Source organism: Protopterus annectens, chromosome 7.part0, assembly GCF_019279795.1.
Source record: "Protopterus annectens isolate FY-2018-M chromosome 7.part0, PAN1.0, whole genome shotgun sequence".
In the NCBI taxonomy this organism is placed as follows: domain Eukaryota; kingdom Metazoa; phylum Chordata; order Ceratodontiformes; family Protopteridae; genus Protopterus; species Protopterus annectens.
The window spans coordinates 1,334,440,567-1,334,460,402 of record NC_056739.1 but is presented as its reverse complement, the minus strand read 5'-3'; positions in this window follow the sequence as shown (position 1 = coordinate 1,334,460,402).

Genomic DNA, 19,836 nt, shown 5'->3' with positions numbered 1-19,836 from the left:
CCATAGAGAGTCTGGAACTGGTGTAGAGGAATTAGGGCATAAAATCCATCTGTGGTCAATCCAACTCTCATCCCTGGCAACCAAAGGGGAGTGAAAAAAACAAATGGATGGCCAATAGACCTTTAAGGAACCTAGCCCAATTTATAAGTTGCCTCAGAACATTGTCAGGTTAAGTGAAATGCTTAGAATTACACAATTGACAAGTTGTGATTAAGGGATTCAGATGCTGGACTGCAGAAAGCAGCTTATTAATAGTTCATCTCATTCATTCTCTGAGCAAACTGCCAGATTTCCTAATGCTTACAACATTTGTAGATGTATTATATAATGCCGCATTTACCCCTCTTTGTCCAAAAGCTGAATTAACTCAAGAATTTTTCTTCCCAAATTGTTTTACTTATGTATATTTATTTTTACTAGAATTGTTTACATTGTCATTTGGTGGTCCTCACTGGTGTTTTCCTCTTTTCTGCATTTGTTTTTGATGGAGGTCTTCCCAAGGTTTTTAATAAATTGAATCAGCCCAGTGGGAGCACACTGCTAAAATGTAATATGTAATTAATATAAAAAGTTATTTCAGTAAAAAGCTGTTTCTGTCAAAATATGTAGAGTACCATGCTAATGCAGGATAGAGAAAAGGCATGGAAAGAATGGCAAAAATTGAGAACACCACAATATCTTGAAAACTTCAGAATGCCTCACAATCATACTAAAAAGCAAATAAATGAAGACAAACAGCTATACTGTGATAGCATTCAGAATAATAGTAAGCACAACTCTAAAATAATTCTGGACAGCCATTAAAGAAATCCTGTATCCTAGCCAAAAATTCAACCTTAACCCCTCTCCCAATAACTCACCACTTAAAACCACAATATAATTCAACTCTTATTTTATAGATAATATAGAATCTCTAACTAGGATTCCCCAACATCTAATCCTAACTCTGCTCATTGACCACATATCACATCTGCTTGCACCTTCAAACCTGTGCCCACATCATTTATAAAACTACTCTTAAACTCAAGCCATGCACTCCTTCTGCTGATGACTTTCCAAGTGAGTACCTTAAAATAGCAGCCAGTATCATTGCCTATCCTGTCTCCTTCCTTATAAATATGCTAGTCCAGGAATACCACATTCTCCCTCTCTAGAAAACATTACACGTTATACCTCTGCACAAAAGAGAAAATTCAGTAGACATTAATAACTTGAGAGCTATAGAACTCTTAATCCCCTCTCCAAAATAATTGACAAATGTATTCAAAAACAATTGCTAAACTATCTCCTGCAGGTAGAACTCCTACCCAACACAGCATGGCTTGCATCCTTCCCGAAGTACTAGCACTGCCCTTCTAACCTATGTAGATACTGTCAATAAAGCTAGAAAGAACATCAAACTTGTCTCCTTATTTCTAGACTTGTCTAAAGCTTTTGGCACAGTTTTCACAACAAACTTCTACTTCAGATGTCCTTGTTAGGTCTTTCTCAGTCTACCCTTCTTTGGTTCAAAATCTACCTGTCCAGTAGGTATTAGTAAAATGTCTCTCCACCTTCTCTTCATACCTCCCAGTGACCACTGGTATACCACAAGGTTTTATTCTTGGACCCCACTTTAGCATCCTCACCAACACCCTCCACACATTAGGCCCCCTAATATAGTACGTAGATGACTCCACACTCATTTGCACATCTGACAACATGGCACATCTCCAAAAAATTACTCAGGAAGCTTTAACATCCACTGAAACACAGCTTTGTAATTCACAACTCACAACACATGCTCAACACCCCCCCCCCCCCAAAAAAAATAGTACTTTTTCCCCAAATCTCTCTCATGGAAAAAAAAACAAAATTTTTGATAATACAACCAATGAAGTCACCTCTCATAGCAAATTATTTAGGAAGCTAGTGGATGATGATCTTAAATTCAACGTACATATACAAAATTGCATAAGAAAAAGTCATAAAATTTAGGGGTGTGTCACAGAGCCAAAAACTTTCTCACCAATGCACCTAAAACTACACTTCCCACTACATATCTCCTCCACACATTTCTTTATAGTGCTGCTACCCTTACTAACCTGTAGGCATCACAAAAATCAAAAGCTGAACAGTGCTATAACAAGGTTGATAAATTTGCAGCAAATACCCCTTTCAGAATTCACTGCTGTATACCATGAAAAAAAAATGTTATTAGAACTATCTCATTAACTAACATACACAGCTTCTTACCACCTATAAAATTATCCAGTATCCACCTGCTTGTCCAACACTAAATAACATTCTCTACAACAGTGTTCCCAGTTGGTCATTCTGATCCAGTGACCAAAACACCTGTCTGTCCAGATACCTGTCAAATCTGCTGGGCATTTTTTACACCCATACCATTTTGCTAAGGCCTAGAATTTGTTACCTGTATCAGTCAGGCCAATACCCTCCCTCCCATCCATCAAGACTATTCTGGAAGACTGTCTAGCCAAAAGCTGGCACTGTTCTTGCTCAACACCAGGAAAAACTACATCCCTAAATGTGAACAAGTGCCTATAAATACTTTGCACCTCTTTACTCTCCCTTCTTCACTCATTTCCTTACTGTCAGTTTCTCTCCCCCCACCTTCTTCTCTAAATTTACCATAAGCCTGCTTTCCTCTCACTTCATATTGCAGTTCCTGTTTGTATTATCATAACTTACCTTTCATTTCTCTAAATTTACCACAAGCCTGCTTTCCTCTCACTTCATATTGCAGTTCCTGTTTGTATTATCATAACTTACCTTTCATTTCTCTGTAAACTGGCTATAATTTCTCTAAGTATTAAATCACCATCATATAACTTGTATCTATTCTTAAGCATCATCATCATCCCCCTTTTTCCTATTTTCTGTCAGGGTTTGGGGTGTCATGTTAACTGTTACCATCTCTTGTGATTCATTGCCACACTCCTGCCTTCTTCGAAACTCAGCCCTGACTGTTGCAGATCTTATGTCACACAATTCATCCACCTCTTTGCTAGATCTCCATGTTTCCTCTTACCTTCTTCCGATCTGCCCCAAGTCTTCTTCACCAGATTGTCTTTTGCTTCTCTGCACGTGTCCAAACCACAGTAATCTGTTCTTTTTGATCTTTTCTGCAATTGGAGCTACCTTGGCTTCTGCTCTGATGTCTTTGTTTCTTTGTCTGTCCCACAGTGTGCATCATCCCACCCTTCTCAGGCACTTCATTTCCATCACTTCTAGCTTCCTCATCTGCTCTGCCTTTACTGCCCAGGTGTCTGTACCATACAGTAGTACTGTTCACACCACTCTCTTGTACACCTTACTTTTCAGCTTCTTTGGCATTCTTCTGTCATAGACTACACCTGAGACTCTATGCCAGTTGGCTGCAACCCTTCTGATTCTAGCTTTGAACTCTTCATTCAGACTCCCCTTTTCCTCAACCACCCCTCCCAGAAACTTGAAGCTATTAACCTGACCCACTGTCTTCCCTTCTATCTCAGTGCTAAGGTTCTTTTAATTTCCCCAATTTACTGCCATTACCGATGTCTTATCTCTGCTTAATTTCATCACATGTGCCTTCAGCTTTGCATTCCATTCCCCTATCCTGTGTTGAAAGTCTTGCTCAGAGTCTGCCTGTAATGCCAGATAATCTGTACACATCAGGTTTGTTGATCTAGCTCCTCTGACCTGTTTGCTAATGAAGTCCATCACTTATATGAACAGCAGTGAGCTCAGAGCTAAATTCCAATGCACACCCACTCCCTCTGGGAACCCCTGTATGAGATCAAACACTGTTTGCATTTGAGTCATTGGGTCCTTGTACATAGCCTGCACTAACTCTACTAATGTTTCTGGGACTTTGAACCACAGCAGTACTGCCCAGACCAGCTTTCTTGGGACCTTGTTGTATGCTTTCTCCAAGTCTAGGAATGCCCAGTTGGACTCTTTCCTCATCTCTAGCTTCTTCTTAACTAGCTTGTAAGGCAAAACACCTCAAAACCTAATGTCTTGGTCATGGTCATAGGCGATGCCATAGTGAGACACATAGATGTCCCCCTCACCAGGCTAGACTAGGAGAAGGTCACAGTCAGCTGATTGTCAGGTGCCAGGATCCATCAAATCACACATGCACTCACCTCACTCAGCAAGTACTGTTATGACTGTGCCATAGTCCATGTTGAGGTGAATGATATGAGATATACCTCTCTGGACTACATGAAGAGAGACATGACTAAACTCTCAGGTTATGTATCCCAGGCAGGTATGATCCTAGCTCTAAGCAGGATTCTACCTTCACCCAAGATGATGCCACAATATAAACAAAAAATGATCGACTTCAACAATTGACTTAGCTTGTGGTGTCTGTCCATGGGGATCCAGTATCTGTCAGCCTGAGAAGACATGGTCGATAGGCCATGCTGCTTTGCCGGAGATGGTCAGCACCTGTCTCCTCTAGGTTTTCAGATACTGGAAAAGGCACTTGCCTCCCCTGTAGTGCCTTTTTAAGCAATGTCAAAACCATAAAATTTCCGATGTAACAAACTCCACTCAAGAGAAACTCAAGGTTCTTCTGCTTAATGCTAGGAGTCTAAACATGAAACTGCACTCGCTGGAAGCACCCCTCACCTTGGAATATGCTGACATGTGTGCAGTCACTGAGACATGGTTCAGGGCTGCAGAGAGCACCCCAGCTGTGCAAGGTTACAATGCCTTCCATACGTTCAGACCTCAAAATGAGCATGAAAGAACTAATGGTAGAAGTGTATCAATCTTCATTAAAACCAAGTATACCTTGAGACTGGTCAAACAGTACAACTCCCTCAAACTTCTCCATGTCCAATTAACTATAGGCAAACTGCCATACCACATCATTGCTAGCTGTAGGTCCCCCACCATGAACTAAGAAAAGCGCACCTCCTACTGGGCCTTACTAGAGTCACTCGCCATACAGCCCAACACCTTAGTCATAGGAGATTTCAACTGTTCTTCCATTGACTGGATGATATACATGCAAATGAACATGCTCACCCAGAGGTTCCTGGACTTTGTCAATACAAATTCTGTGGAAGAGATAGTCCACACCCCCACTAGGGGCTCAAATGTCCTAGACATATTACTCACCAACATGGGGGAGGGGTCACTGCAATCCCCCCTGTGTGATGCCTTCCCTAGTAATGTTGGACCATAAATTAGTCTTGTTCAAAGTAACTATTGAACCTGTCACCACCACAGGAGCAAAAAAACTAAAAACTTTTCCAAAGCAAACTACAGCCTACTAAGTGATGGTATAAAATGTTTTATACCCCCCCCCCACAATCACAGACAACAATGACTCCTATGCAGAGATATACACAAATGCCCTGTATAGCCACTTAAACAAATGTATAAACTCATCTGTGCCTGACTTGATTAAAACTAGGTCCTCCTAAAAAAGCAAGGCACCCTGGTGGACCTCAAGTATAAACAGGTTATATAACAAAAGTAAGAAAGTGATCTCCAAGAGCAAGAGGTAACTCATTCAGAAGAGGAAGAGTTCCTTCCACAGCTTGAACAAGCAAATCAGAAATCTTGTAAAGTCCTCTAAAGTTAATTAGGAAGGTAAATAGCATCCCTAGCTAAAGATAATCATAAGGCATTCTTTAACTACATCCAGAATCTAAAAGGGAATGCCCGGCTTTGTGCCGAACGAATAGTAGATTGTACCACTCATACTATACCAGAGGAAATTGCCAACCTACGAGCTGACAGATTTAGCGCAAACTTCACCCCCATCCCCTCCAGCCATACCTCAAAGCATACCTGACACCAGTTCTCTAACTAGTATCTCTAGAGCTCAGGTCATATCTGTGCTCTCCAAGACCAAAAACACGGCCTCAGTGAGACCAGATAACACTCCAGGCTGCTTATTAAGCAATCTAAAACAGGACCTAATGGACCCACTTTGTGTTCTCTTTAACCGTAGCCTAAGAACTGGCTTTGTTCCAGGAGTGTGAATAACAGCAACAGTAATCCCGTTGTACAAAGGGGGGCCATCAACTGACCCTGGGAACTATACACCAATAAGTCTAACCACCGTCATCTGCAAGGCCATGGAAAGAATCATCATGGACCTTATCAACAAGGGCATAGACGACACTCAAACTTTAGAAACCCAGTCTGGCTTCGCTAAGGGTAGATCATGCTTATTACACCAAGTAGACTTCTTCAAGAAAGACACCAAAGCCCTGGATGATGGTAAGACAGCATATACTGCCTATCTTGACCTAACCAAGGCTTTTGACACAATCCCCCACTCAGGTATCATTGAGAAACTCCCCCAGCTGGATAGCCAATTGACTCACTGACAGAACACATACTGTCAAAGTTGGCGACTCCACCTCTGCCAGTAGACCCATCAGCAGTGGCATACCACAAGGATCTGTGCTAGGCCCATTACTGTTTGGAATCTATTTCTCGGAAGTTCAAGCTAAGGTAGACAGCCTTTGGCTTACTAGATTTGCTGATGATTGCAAATTGGGTGCAATCACTGAGTCTCCCAATGATGTTGACGTATTATAGGAGGGGCTTACAGAGACAAATTACTGGTACCAAAGTCACAGTGTAAAACTAAATACAAAAAAGTGCATTATTATCTCCTTTGACAAAGTGAAATTCCCTGCTAATTACAATATTGGCAGCATCCCCCTAAGTTCAAACCCAGTGGTATGAGATCTGGGAACACAGGTAGATAGCAGTCTGAACTTTGACCACCAAGTTTCCACAGCGGTAGTGAAAGTCTTCTACATTGTGCAACTCATAAGTAAGGGCATCTCATCCAGGTCTAAGGATGTTATAACTTCACTGCATTCGACCCTCATCAGACCATTAATAGAGTACAATTCTCCCTTCTGCATGTACCTCACCAGACACTTGCAGCAGCTGGAAAGACCACAGAGGCTTCTCACCAAGAAAATACAGGGCCTCCAACCATGACTTGCGTGGATAAACTGAAAGCCCTGTTGCTGTAGTTTGTATGGTATAGGCTGCTGAAAGGTGACTTGTACCTGACCTACAAGGCAGCCTCAGAATCTGCCCTGATGGATATGCTGCACAACCACAAGTCAAATGGCACAAGAGCCACTCACTCTAGGGATCTTAAACCTAGCCTGTGACATTAACAGAACTTTCTGGAGAGATAGATATATATATCTCCCATAGATTGCTGCTCCTCTGCAATAAACTTCCAATTCATGTGAAGCAGAGCTCCTCACTGAACCTATTCAAGCGCAACCTGGACAAATGGATGGGAGACTGCAAATTCACCCCAGGGGTGGCACCTATGTCCCTCATGGATAGGGGTAGTTGGTGTTTATCATAGACTCACTCTGCAAATTACATCCATCTAACCAAGGACAATTGAGGCAACTAAGGATCAACATGGCTAGGTTGATAAGGGCTCTAGGGCTGCTAGCCTAATAACCTTCTATGAACCTGTCTGTCCCACTGCAAACATTGGTTCAGTTGTGCTGCATCCTGATCTGAATCCAAACTGCTCATTTCCAATCTTAATTTGTACTACTCTGTGTATCTGTCTATCATTCACCATCTCCAGAACTTTCAGGCAATGTGATAGGGGCTTGATGACTCTCTGCTACCTAAAGTTGTGCATGTCCCCTTTGTTCTTGTAGACTGGCATGAGTATGCTTATACACCAGTCATCTGGGATATGTCTTTCTCATCACACTGCTGTGAGTACCCTCAGGAGCCATTTCTCCCTTGTTTCACCCAGCATCTTTATCATAGCTACTGTGGCCTTATCTGAGCCTGCTGCTTTCCCTGACTTCATTTTCCTTAGTGCTGTTCTTACTTCTTCTAGGGTGGGCTCCTCTTCTTCTCTCATCATAGGCTGTGTCTGGGGCAGTACAGCTTCTGTGAGGTTTTCGTCATTCCGAAGTAATCCTTCCATCTGCCTTTGATGTCCTGTGAACTGCTGTGCAGGTTGCTGGTGGCATCCCTTATGAAGGTTGCCTGACTAACTTCTTTATCTTTGTGTCTTTGCCTTGCAACTTGATATAGTTTCTTTGTGCCACCTAGTGAGTCACTTTCCAGAAACTGGTAGAGAGCATCTGTTGCCCTGTTCTTTGTTATTGCAACTCCATTCTTAGCCAACCAGTATTCTAGCTTGGTTGATCTTTTATTTCTACCACTTTTTTCCTGCACGCTTTCTTTCTTTTGAGGATGTTCTGGTTTTAAGCAATGCTTTTATATTATGTCTAATTTGGTGTAATTATTTAAACTGTAGACATGTTTTGTATTATAACTGAAGAATGTAAAATGATTGTTCTTAAAATGTATTGCAATACTTTTCATCCCAGGCAGCCACTGAAAATGAGTGCCTCCCCATTCGGACTTCCCGGTAATGAAATATGAATCAATCAATCCTCACTAGGTGGCACAAAAAAACTATATTCAGCACAGAAATTAGTAGTTTTTTGGCCATTTTGGGCTAATTTCTATCTCTTTCATTTCCCTGATATAAAACCCACATTTGTGAGGTTTTTGCGCTAGTATACAGCTCAGCAAACTCCTGCCTGGTGTCCTGCAGAGTTCTACAGCAGCAGAGAGACAAAAGAGAGATTTTGGAGTGATTAAGTATTATTTTTCTGCATTTTCTTGCTGCCTTTAGCTAATTCTGCCTAAAATGCAGATTTTCTAGAGTTTCTGTGATTTAAAAAGCTTGTTTCAGCTACATATTCTACGTATTTTACTGCCTGCACTTTAACAAAGTTGTTTTTGTGTTTAAATTACCTGTTTAACTGTTGTAGGCTACACACTCGTGTGATAGCCATTTCTGTGCATTTAAAGTGTTTTTTTGATTGTATCAGCTTTATTTTCTGAAAAAAGCAAAAAAAAAAAAAAAAAAATATATACTTGTTTCCCCACCTTTCTAATCTAGTATAGTCCAGTTTTCAGGTTAGTCCTGAATTCAGGGCTGTGTTACAAGTTTCTGTGTTTGCCCATACCTTACTTGGATTGAAGGAAGTTTCTCTGTTCACTGTGAGAGAGGGAGCTTTGAGCAGCCTGTCTGTCCCTGGAGGAGTGGTTTCAGCCCAGAAATTAGTAGTTTATTGGTCATTTTGGGCTAATTTCGATCTCTTTCATTTCCCTGCTATGAAACCCGCATTTGCAAGGTTATTGCGCTAGTATACAGCTCAGCAAGCTCCTGTCTGGTGCCCTGCAGAGTTTTACAGCAGCAGAGAGACAAAAGAGAGACTTTGGAGTGATAAAGTATCATTTTTATGCATTTTCTTGCTGCCATTAGCTAATTCTGCCTAAAATGCCTATTTTCTAGAGTTTCTGTGATTTAAAAAGCTTGTTTCAGCTACATATTGTACTTATTTTACTGCCTGCACTTTAACAAAGTCGTTTCTGGGCTCAAATTACCTGTTTAACTGTTGTAGGCTACACACACAAGTGTGATAGCCATTTCTGTGCATTTAAAGTGTTTTTTTTATTGTATCTGCTTTATTTTCTGAAAAAAACAAAACAAAAATACTTGTTTCCCCATCTTTCTAAGCTAGTATAGTCCAGTTGTTAGGTTAGTGCTGAATTCAGGGCTGTGTTACAAGTTTTGTGTTTGCCCATACCTTACTTGGATAGAAGGATGTTTCTCCATTGACTGTGAGAGATGGAGCTTTGAGCAGCCTATCTGTCCCTGGAGGAGTGGTTTCAGCCCAGAAATCAGTAGTTTATTGGCCATTTTGGGCTAATTTCTCTCTCTTTCATTTCCCTGCAATAAAATCCGCATTTGCACAGTTTTGCCGCAGTACAGCACCAGTTAGCTAGGGTATAACTATTCCCGGTTTCACAAAGTCTACTCTTCAATTTTTCCCTTGGAACTAGACAAACTTTCAACTTAAGCACTCAAACCATTCACTTTTCATCCTGGCACTTGCTCAAAACTCATAGCAAGCACTAATAAACCTTAGCACTAGACCCCCCAATACTGTAGAGAAGGACAAGGCTCTCTGTTCGACCTTACCAGCCAGTCAGTAAAACAGTTCACTGTACCTATCCAGGTATGTCCAAAGGGCAGTTTCAGGTGTACTCTCCGGTCCAACTGGTGAATCTGGGCATTTTGAGGCAATGTTACAATTGCCTCATGTACACAGACAACCCTGTCCTCCTTCCACCCAAACACTAATACATGCGAGAGATGCAGTTATACAGCCAAACATGAGGCTAAGCTCTCTCAACCCAAGACTGGACCAGGCAGTCAAGAGGAGAAGGGAATTACTTGCATCACACCACCAGTCTCACATAGATCTATGAAACCAGCACCGGCAAAAAACACACATAAATACACAAAAACATACTTGGAGGCTCTAAATAAAAATTAGCAAAAGCAACAGAGACCTCCAAAGTAGATATCCAAGCAACCTCCACCCCCCAATACAAACCATGAAACACATACTTCACAAAACCAGTGTGCCACGCAATCACAGCCCTTAAGGCAAAATAACATACCCAACACACTAGTAATAGGTGACTCTATAGTCATGCACACTGCCGTCCCACTCACTAAGCTGAACAAGGAGAAGGTTACTGTTAGCTGCCTGTCAGGTGCCAGGATCTGCTACATAACACAAGCACTCAGGTCACTCCAAAACAAGTACAAATATGACTCTGCCATTGTCCATGTTGGTGTGAATGACCTGAGCTGTACCTCCCTGGACTACATGAAAAGAGACATGGAGGAGCTCTCTGATCACGTAGCCCAAGCCGGTATGACCCTGAGTAGCATCCTGCCCTCACCAAGAATTATACCACGGTATATAGAAAAAATTATCAATTTCAACAATTGGCTAAGCTTCTGGTGTCATTCAAAGGGGATCCAGTGTCTGTCAGCCTGGGATATCATGCTCGACAAGCCTGGCTGCTTCACTAGAGATGGCTTGCACCTGTCACCCTTAGGCTTTTGAATACTGGCCAAGGCTCTTGCCATCCACATAGTGCCTTTTTTAGGCAAGGGTGAAAAGACAAACCCACCACCGTAAGTAGCACAAGTAACTAAAAACTGAGGGTAATGCTACTCAATTCCAGAAGTCTAAACCTCAAAATGTATCCACTCCAGGCACTCCTCAGTATGGAGAAAATCGATATATGTTCAGTAACAGAAACCTGGTTTAAGGCTCCAGAGAGCACCCCAGCACTACCAGGCTACAACTCATATCATACATTTTGGCCACAAAACCCAGACTGAAATACAAAAGGCGGGGGAGTATCCATATTCATCAAGGATACCCACACCTCCTGGTTAGTGGCATAGCACGATGCTTCATAAATCATCCACGTGCAACTAACAACGAGCAGAACTGCTATTCAAATTATAGCTTGCTACAGATCACCCACCATGTCGCAGGACCCCCACTCCGCATTCCGGGAAAAACTGGGAAACATAAGGGTCCTACAAAACACCCTAATATTGGGTGATTTCAATTACCCAAACATTAACTGGGAGAACTACTCAAGTACAAACTCCCTTGCCCAACATTTCCTAGAATTTATAAACTCAAACGCCCTGGATCAACTGGTCAACACCCCCACCAGAGGTGACAACATATTGGACCTGGTCATCACCAACATGGGCAACCGGTGTTCCACACTGGACGTCAACCCCTCATTGGTTAGATCTGACCACAAACTAATCACTCTGGATATCCACATTCCGCAACCACCCCCGGTCAAAGAAACCACCGTGAAAAACTTTTCAAAAGCAAACTTCACATTGCTTAAGACCAAGGTGGGAAGTTTCAAAGCCCCCATGCTAAAGGATAACGCTGTCCAAGCTGCAAAATCCTTTACTAATGCACCCTATGGGCACCTACAAGAATGCATGGATTGTGCTATCCCAAACAAAACCAAGAGTCACTCCTCCAAGAAAAGGAAACCAGTGTGGTGAACCCCTGCCGTAAACAACCTATACAACAGAAGGAGGAAACTAATACAGAAAAGAGTAAAATCCCAAGAAGGAAAGACATCCCTGATCAGTATCAGCAAGAAACTACATTCAGTCATAAAATCATCCAAAGCTAGCTTCGAAAGAAAAATTGCCATGGACTCCAAAGATAACCATAAGGCATTCTTTAGCTATGTCAAGTATCTAAGTGGCAATTCTCAGATCTGCTCGGAGTTAGTGCAGAATGGCACAAAATACACTGAACCGACAAATATAGCCAACATCCTGGCAGACAGGTTCAGTGCAAACTTCACCCCCCTCTCACCCCCAAAAGGGCCCATAACTATACCAGAAGAATGTAGTGCCCCTGAAGTCACAGACACTCAGGTTAGAATAGCCCTCTCCATAGCCAAAAACACAGCATCAATGGGACTGGACGGTGTCCCAGGCTGCGTCCTACACGAGCTCAAAGATGAACTAACCCCTCACCTAAACACACTGTTTAAACAGCCTCTCCACAGGGTATGTCCCCACAGAGTGGCGCACAGCAACGGTTATTCTGCTCCACAAAGGTGGAGCCACAACAGACCCCGGGAACTATCGCCCTGTAAGCCTGACTAGCTTGGTCTGTAAAACTATGGAGCACATCATCATGGATCTTATTAACAGAGACATTAGGAACCTCCAAACACAGGACCCTACCCAGTTCAGCTTTGTTCAGGGCAGATCATGCCTCCTAAACCTGGTGGACTTCTTTGAGACAGTTACCAAGGCTATAGATGAGGGAAAGGTGGTCCACACAGCCTACCTAGACCTCGCAAAGGGCTTCAACACCATTCCTCACTCAGGTATTATAGACAAGCTCACTAGCCTGAACATAAACCCCCTATGTCATGCGATGGGTTGCCAACTGACTCATGGACAGAACCCACATGGTAAGAGTTGTGGGAGCTAGGTCTGACTCTAAACCGGTTACAAGTGGCATTCCCCAGGGCTCAGTTCTAGGACCCCTCCTGTTCGGCATATACTTCTCAGAGGTACAGACAAGCACAGGAGGACAATGGCTGACCAAGTTCACAGACGACTGCAAACTAGGGGCTATAATTGACTCTCCGGCTGACATAGGCATCCTCCAAAAGGGTCTCACTGAGACAGGTACCTAGTGTCAAAACCATGGCCTCAAGCTAAATGCCAAAAAGTGCATAGTCATCCCCTTTGGAAAAAACAAAGTACCCACAAACTATCACATAGGTGGTAGCCCCCTAAATATGGAAGACATAATAAGGGATCTGGGAGCCCAATTAGATAGTAACCTCTCCTTTGATAATCACATTGCCAAAGTGTTTAGAAAATCCTTCTATGCGGCCCACCTTATCACAAAATGGTTTACATCCAGATCGAAAGAGGTCAGTGGGCCCCTCTATGCATCACTCATCAGACCCATCATAGATGTACCTTGCAACACACCTGCAACAATTGGAAAGACCACAGAAGTACCTCACCAAGAGGATCACTGGCCTCAAGCAGATGCCCTATGAAGCTCGACTGAAGAAACTCCAGCTGTACTCGGTTGCATACCACCTACTCAGAGGTGATCTCTACCTGACATACAAGGCCATGTCCAACCCAGAATTAATGGATATGCTCCACCTAAAAAAAAAACATATCCCCTCGAGCCATACGCTCCAGGGATCTTAAACCTCACCACAACAGTAAATAGGACTTGCTGGAGGGATAGATTCCTGTCCCAGAGACTTCCCATGCTCTGGAACAAGATTCCAATCTACATTAGACAGAGCTCCTCGCTAACCCTCTTCAAGAGAAACCTTGACGAGTGGATGGGAAACAGAAAGTATACCCCAGGGATCACTTCAGTGGCTGTGTTGGACAGAGGTACAGGGAACTAATCTAAGGGGACGGCGAAAGCCAACACATTCTGGCTAGGCATATAAATGCCTTCGGGCAGATAGCCTAGTACCTACCTATGAACCTAAGTAAACTAAATAGGAGAATATAATTGAAACTCTATGCCCAGTATCTAGAGAAAGGTATTATCTTCATTTCAGAATTTGTTTCAGGGGTTACAACCTCTGTTAAATTAACAGAATATATTTTGAATCTATAAGGTAAATGGAAACACTGCAGAAATATAAGAAAATAATTGTGAATGTTTTGTGAAGACAAGAATGCATATCATTTCAGTATCACTGGGTAAATGATTATTTAAAATATAGTTTTGTTAGCTTGATAATGTTACTGGAAATGATTGCCTCTCCATTTTATAGGATCTACCTTTAGAAGCTTTTTTTTTTTTTTGAAGGAGCTGCTGTTACTGAATTCACTGTGTAATTTTTTTTTTTGTAAAGCACTAAAAACTTAGTGCATGCATCCTAGCCTTAAGCCACAACATTGACAGAATGTTACTAAATGGTGGCAGAATCATTGGCTTTATCCGAAGAAAGATTTCAGGCAATGTAGCCAAAATTTTTCCAGTATGAAATTTTAGATCTGGTGTTAGGTAAATTCAGCAAGTAAAAAGATACAAATGCGTCCATGCATCTGTCTGTCTGTCTGTCTGTCTGTGTCTTATTGTGTGTGTGTGTGTGTGTGTGTGTGTGTGTGTCTCTCTCTCTCTCACACACACACACACACACACACACACACACACACACACACGTGCACAAAAGATGCATACGTGTTTCTTTCTGACTTTACATTCTTTAAGGTAGTGTAATTCAGTGTCAGACACAACATGTATTTAACAATTGTTTACTGGGAAAGTTCGACTTGGAACAAAGCCAATATTCAGTGGAGGCCCAGAAAGAAATGCTCCAGGTGCATGTCTTTTTGACGTGGGAGGAAACCCACATAAACGCAGGCAGGCCATGCAGACTCCACACAGAAGGCACCCCAGCCGAGAATTGAACCAGAAAACCTCTTGCTGTGAGGCGACAACACTACTGCTGCACCATTGCACCATCTAACATCCCCTCACATATCTCCAGTAAGCCATAGAGAGGCCCTTACTCTCTGATCTTTCAGTTTCTCAACCTCCTTATAGCGTAAACTAGCATCCCCCATCACCCTAGCTCCAGCAGTAATACCAATGTTATCCTTCTGTATTCCCAGTCCTAAGAAATATTACAAAAAAAATTTTCCAAAACTCTGGTTAACTACTGCTCATAGCACACTATCCATACTGCAGCACACTCCTCTGGAAGTGAGGATTATGTTTTTGCATTAGGTTTAACCGTCCTTTCACTGACTGAGTTAACTGACAGCTGAATGTTGAATTTATGCGTTTCTTGGAGGGCATTTGCCTTTATCTTCAGACAGGGAAGGCAGGTGAGTAAGAAAGAGTGCAGTATGTGCCAAGTATAGGGAAGCATTTCAAGTTGTGAGGTCTTCCATTTGTGAAATTTTCATTGACAAAACTTTCTGGTTTCTTTCAACAGAGTTTTAGTTTCCATTATCCAGCCCTACCAGCCCTTTATTTTCCCTCATTGTTCTAAATTTCCAGTTAGAAAAACAGCATTATAAAATATATGCCTATGCAATGCAAAGAAAAAAGAAATGCTAGAAAAAAAAAACCTTAACAGTCCGTTTTTATGACTAGCAGTTTTCATATGATATGAAATACTCTAATTTTGACGAAAGTTATTGCAGAGGAACTCCCCCTTTCCTTGAAGTACAAGTAACTTAAAAGTCATTTATTTTAGTAAAAAGAGATTTAGGGATTAAAGTCCCCTGCTATGGTGATGGGGCTTTGCTTCCCAAAGAAAGCCAGCCTGTGAATTCTGTTGCAGATTGTGTTTGTTCCCATGCCAAATTCAAAAACTGTCTTGTGCTTTCAGATCAGGGGCATCCCATCAGTACAGTAAAAGTACTGTTATGCAGAAGGGATTCCACATAACAGGACTGGAGGGTGAGTCAGAATAGGAAAGGAGGTAGACATTTACATCTTTAATGACAATGCTTGACAAACAGTAACTATAGTAAAGTACAGCAGAATACATCTAAAGGGCACTTTTAGAGTTGCTTGAGAACATCCAACTATTTAAAAGTGAAGAAACAGTGCCAAGTTAAATCCAAGCTGCTTTTGATCTTACAAAATTGCTAGCACTTCTGTATTACATACACTTCGTCAAACAGTTCAGTTAAAGTCAATGCTCCTGTATGCCCTTCACCATAAGTGAGTTTTGTTTGATATATTATCATTCAAAACAGATGTACTGTACTAGAGTGAAGGATTACCTGTAACTGCCCAGACATTTCCCTCATAATTCTATTTTGTTCCTCTTAAAATTTGTAGTTTTCTGCCAAATCACTGTGGATTGACGTCATGAAGTAATGACATGCATTTGAGTTTCAGACTTCATATTTTTCATTTATGACAGCGATATTTAAAATCTGTCCCTGAGTTTGGGCCTGCATCCTCCATTATTTTTGGCATTATCCAGATGTACAGTGCTTAGGTATTTGGTATGCTGCCTGTACATTTGCCATATTTCAAACCAACTACTAAGGTACTCCCCCCCTCATTTTATGTATAAGAATGCTAATGCACACAACTGAAAACCCTTAAAACCTTTGCATTCCGCTAAGTATTTGGAAGGAACATTCTCAGAAAGTCCCCGACAGCATATACAGGTTCATAAATATGTTCTTGTGGATTTCTGATTGTTTTCTAACATTATAATCTTGCCGTCACATGCATTCATTGGATAATGAAAACCATTGTTGACTTAAACAATAGTCAGCACTCAAATAGTCAACCAGAACCCAGCAATTTCACTTTTTGATGAGCTACGGAATCATTGCAATACTGTCAGTCACAGAAGTAAACTTAATAGGTTTTTGTTTGTGATCATGATACCAACATGAAAAGCTAACCCAAATCATATCTGAATCTTCAGTACACCTACCAAACAATTGACACCATAAATATATGCATGAAATGGTAGCCTTTAAATGAATAACACTAACAAGCATTGAAATTGAAAGCCTGGACGTACTCTACAGTAATATAATAGTAATGCTGGAAAACTCACGGTCGTACTCTATAGTCATATAATAGTAATGTTGAAAAACTCACAGTCGTACTCTACAGTAATATAATAGTAATGCTGCAAAACTCACAGTCATACTCCACAGTAATATAATAGTAATGCTGCAAAACTCACAGCAGTACTCTCCAGTAATATAATAGTAAAGCTGGAAAACTCACAGCAATACCCTACAGTAATATAATAGTAATGCTGGAAAACTCACGGTCGTACTCTACAGTAATATAATAGTAATGCTGGAAAACTCACAGACGTACTCTACTGTAATATAATAGTTGTTGTTGTTGTTTGTCTTTTCGGCTTTTCCCGGTTAGGGGTCTCCTCAGCAGAACTCTGGTCCACTAATGATTGGCAGTAGATTTTTATGGTGCCGAGTTGCCAGCCCGATGCCCAACCTTCAGCGAAGGCACGCCCATTCACGCATGTCTTTCGGAGGCCACTCGACCACGGGGAGGACATGCAGACTCCACACAGAAGGCACTCCAGCCGAGAATCGAACAGGAGAACCTCTTGCTGTGAGGCAACAACGTTACTGCTGTACCACCACGGCTTACTGTAATATAATAATAATGCTGCAAAACTCATAGCCGTACTCTACAGTAATATAATAGTAATGCTGGAAAACTCACAGCCATACTCTACAGTAACATAATAGTAATGCTGGAAAACTCACGGCCGTACTCTACAGTAGTATAATAGTAATGTTGGAAAACTCACAGATGTACTGTATTGTAATATAATAGTAATGCTGGAAAACTCACGGCAGTACTCTACAGTAATATGATAGTAATGCTGAAAAACTCACAGCTGTACTCTACAGTAATATAATAGTAATGCTGGAAAACTCACAGACGTACTGTATTGTAATATAATAGTAATGCTGGAAAACTCGCGGCAGTACTCTACAGTAATATAATAATAATGCTGGAAAACTCAGAGCCGTACTCTACAGTAATATAATAGTAATGCTGGAAAACTCATGGCCGTACTCTACAGTAATATAATAGTAATGTTGGAAAACTCACAGACGTACTCTATTGTAATATAATAGTAATGCTGGAAAACTCACGGCAGTACTCTACAGTAATATAATAGTAATGCTGGAAAACTCACGGCAGTACTCTACAGTAATATAATAGTATTGCTGGAAAACTCATGGCCGTACTCTACAGTAATATAATATTAATGCTGGAAAACTCACGGCAGTACTCTACAGTAATATAATAGTAATGCTGGAAAACTCACAGCCATACTCCACAGTAATATAATAGTAATGCTGGAAACTCATCTAATCCAGTTCCGTTTACTACAGAAGCTACTTAAGAGAATGAAAAAAAAATCTACTTTGCCTTCTATCATTCTGAATATCCCTGTGCAATTGAAAAACAAAAAATTGCACATCCTTTCTGTGGCAAAACAACAAACATGCATTTACACATGAGCTTTACCTCTCACATCCCCTTGATTATTTATAACAGCTCCACTGTCATGTTCTACTGTCATGTAGCTGTGAGTACAGGACAGTCACTTGCTCAAGTCAGAATTCAAACACAGCAGGTTGGATCACTGCAAACATTAGCAGAAGTAATAACCTGTTGACAGGTAGATGCAAGTAAGACTCTACTAATGGAATTGCAGTTAGTTAGCTACATAGGCTGTATATATATATATGTATAAATATATATAATATGTATGTATGTATGGATCCCTATCATATGATAGAAACCTCGTTTGACTGAAACTCATTTGATTGAGACCATAAGACTGAAATTTCAAAAGACTGAAAAGTCACTTAACTGAAACCCATGAGACTGAAACCCATAATACTCAAATTCATCATACTAAATTTTAAACTGGACCATATAAAACTAGACTTGGGGGGCTACACCACCCATGTGGGGGGCTGTGCCCCCCACTCCCCCCTAACTATATATACTAACTCCAGGATCACACTACAGTGGGGAAAAGGGCATAGTAGTGGCAGCATGTAGACTACTTAAGGTACGTGAAAGGTATATGCACTTTTCCCCCACTGCAGTGCAATCCTGGAGTTGGTATATATAGTTATGGGGAGTGTGGGGGGGCACAGCCCCCCCCACATTGGGGGTGGGGGAGGCATAACCCCCCCCCCCACCTAGTCTGGTTTTATATGATCCAGTTTACAATTTAGTATGTTGAAATTCAGTATTCTGGGTTTCAGTCAAGTGACTTTTCAGTCTTTTGAAATTTCAGTCTTATGGTTTCAGTCAAATGAGGTTTCTATTATATGATAGGGATCCATATATATATATGTATATATATATATATATATATATATATATATATATATATATATATATACACACACACACACACACACACACACATATATATATATATATATATATATATATATATATATATATCTACATATGACTATTCAGGCTGAAGGACAACAGTTTGACTCCTTCATTAACTGCACCTAAATTGCCATACCTAGTGTTTTTAATATGGCAACATTTATCTCAATTTTGTTACAGAGATGCCTTGTTACCACATTTTGTACCCTCTAGAGTATCCTTACCTTCAGCTGTTTTAATTCCACTAGATGGACAGCTAGCAAGTGCATCATAGTGTCACTTTTGCAATCCATTGGCAAGTCCGCTGTTTAGATGTATGCTTCCCGATGGACATTGTCTAAAGCTTTGTACAGAGCTTCAGTGTATGCAGATGGTATTTTTTGCCATTTATATTTTTCCCCCAGCTTGTTCTGTGATGTTGATCATGTCCATACAGTGTGCTGCAGTCTGTTGTTCATAGATACCATTGGTGCTGCATACAGTGATTCACATTTGT